The sequence below is a fragment of the Salvelinus namaycush genome, unplaced genomic scaffold (genome assembly GCF_016432855.1).
Source record: "Salvelinus namaycush isolate Seneca unplaced genomic scaffold, SaNama_1.0 Scaffold1175, whole genome shotgun sequence".
Taxonomy (NCBI): Eukaryota; Metazoa; Chordata; class Actinopteri; order Salmoniformes; family Salmonidae; genus Salvelinus; species Salvelinus namaycush.
In genome coordinates, this window is record NW_024057870.1 from 71,817 (window position 1) to 74,692 (window position 2,876).

At 41.7% G+C, this 2,876-nt stretch overlaps 1 non-coding gene across 1 annotated transcript; it reads right to left on the minus strand.

Annotated features, from left to right (window-relative positions):
- Positions 1-996: 996 nt before the first annotated feature.
- On the minus strand, positions 997-1,115 carry LOC120035982. Its single transcript, XR_005474380.1, has one exon. It is a non-coding gene; the product is annotated as a 5S ribosomal RNA (ribosomal RNA).
- Positions 1,116-2,876: the final 1,761 nt, after the last annotated feature.

Below are 2,876 nucleotides of genomic sequence, written 5' to 3' on the forward strand. Positions count from 1 at the left end.
CACTTCTCCAATCAGGAAATGCGCATTCAGGCTGGTATGGCCGTAAGCGAAGGGCAAACTCTTGGTACACTATATAAAGGCAATGTGTCGCTCACTCATCGGGAGACAGAGAAATGTCCACGTTGTGACTCAACACACTGAAAAAGCTCAAACCTTGCTTACATTTCCAGGCCATATATTTCACTCTTGGGGGGTGGGTGGGGGGCATATCCTATGTTGACACTTATGACAACTTCATGGACTAGGGCCCTATAAAATACGGCACGGAATCACGGAATCCAGACATTCAAACAGAAATTCAACATTATTCAAAAATGTTTTGAACTAAGGAGGAAGTCAACTAAATCCCTTCAACTTGTTAGAAAATACATTCATTTTCCCAAGTGAATCATAAGACATGAACAAAATGCATCAGTGATTCTTATTTCCACGCAACTTTCAGAAACGGCACAGGACTGCCCAGTTTCTGTGCGCATGCGTGCGGGGCGCGCGCATGTCTACACTTTGTGGAGCCGTTAGCTTATGAGGCTAATGATATAACCTTCTTCTGGTAGAAAAGGAAAGGCTTCCCCCAAAACCTTCTCAATTAAAAGTTAACTGCAAAGTAGCCTGGCAGAATTATATCATGATTATTTGCATCAATCCAGTGGCCATTTGTTTTGCAAACTCCGCAATCACACGAGCGCTACAGCAACACCGCTTAACCAAACTAAGGTCTCTTCCTGGCGCACACAGGCAAAACATTGAAGGGATTTTACAGGGCCCTAACGGACTACAGACATTGACAGTCTCCTTGCCTAAAAACAAATGCTGAATGTACTGCCTACATTTTGAGGGAAACGCACTGTCCATTATTTGATTTGAACAGGGCAGGGCAGGGCAGGGAAGCACTAACAAACTGCATTTAGTCCTATAAAAGAGATGATATTATTAGGGCGATAAATAAAAGGCAGTTGCTCCACGCATGACACAAGAGAACCCTCTACTGGAGCAAAAAGCTTACAGCACCTGGTATTCCCAGGCGGTCTCCCATCCAAGTACTAACCAGGCCCGACCCTGCTTAGCTTCCGAGATCGGACGAGATCGGGCGTATTCAGGCTGGTATGGCCGTAAGCGAAGGGCAAACTCTTGGTACACTATATAAAGGCAATGTGTCGCTCACTCATCGGGAGACAGAGAAATGTCCACGTTGTGACTCAACACACTGAAAAAGCTCAAACCTTGCTTACATTTCCAGGCCATATATTTCACTCTTGGGGGGTGGGTGGGGGGCATATCCTATGTTGACACTTATGACAACTTCATGGACTAGGGCCCTATAAAATACGGCACGGAATCACGGAATCCAGACATTCAAACAGAAATTCAACATTATTCAAAAATGTTTTGAACTAAGGAGGAAGTCAACTAAATCCCTTCAACTTGTTAGAAAATACATTCATTTGCCCAAGTGAATCATAAGACATGAACAAAATGCATCAGTGATTCGTATTTCCACGCAACTTTCAGAAACGGCACAGGACTGCCCAGTTTCTGTGCGCATGCGTGCGGGGCGCGCGCATGTCTACACTTTGTGGAGCCGTTAGCTTATGAGGCTAATGATATAAACTTCTTCTGGTAGAAAAGGAAAGGCTTCCCCCAAAACCTTCTCAATTAAAAGTTAACTGCAAAGTAGCCTGGCAGAATTATATCATGATTATTTGCATCAATCCAGTGGCCATTTGTTTTGCAAACTCCGCAATCACACGAGCGCTACAGCAACACCGCTTAACCAAACTAAGGTCTCTTCCTGGCGCACACAGGCAAAACATTGAAGGGATTTTACAGGGCCCTAACGGACTACAGACATTGACAGTCTCCTTGCCTAAAAACAAATGCTGAATGTACTGCCTACATTTTGAGGGAAACGCACTGTCCATTATTTGATTTGAACAGGGCAGGGCAGGGCAGGGCAGGGAAGCACTAACAAACTGCATTTAGTCCTATAAAAGAGATGATATTATTAGGGCGATAAATAAAAGGCAGTTGCTCCACGCATGACACAAGAGAACCCTCTACTGGAGCAAAAAGCTTACAGCACCTGGTATTCCCAGGCGGTCTCCCATCCAAGTACTAACCAGGCCCGACCCTGCTTAGCTTCCGAGATCGGACGAGATCGGGCGTATTTTTTTTTTTTTTTTGTCTTTTTATTATAAAAATGTCAAAGTAATTTACAACCAAATCATATTAATACTAACAATCCTTCAATTAATTTCCTTCCTTGTACATCAGCAAAAAAACATTTTCCAAATCAACAACAATCCAAATAACAAAAAAACAAAATCAACAAAACAAAACAACAAATTAAACATAATTACACCATCTCAGAAGTTAACCCTAAATCCCCCTCCTCCCTCCTCCATAGACACTAAAGTACTCCCCTTTATAAACATACTTTCAAATTTCTCTAGTTTTGCATTATACATTAACTCCATCTGCTTTCTTAAACCTGCTTTAAAGATTACCCAGACATTCACCTTTTTCCCTTCAAAATGTTTCATATTCCTTCTACAGTAAATTGCATACCTCACAAAACTCAAAACAATATTCAACAGGTACACATTTACACCCAAACATTTCCCCACCGCTCCAAATAATATTAACCTATCCCATGCAAAGCTTTCCAAAAACTCTCTTTTCCAGTGCCTCCACAACAAAAGTTTTACTTCATTGAAAAAATCTGTCAGACATGGACATTCAACAAATAAATGCAACAAAGACTCTGGCTTCATCATACACACATCACATTCCCGCCGTACATTCCTGTTTATCTGATGTAAAACAATATTTGTGTATATACGATTATGCCTTAACATAAAATCCATGTTCTCACAATT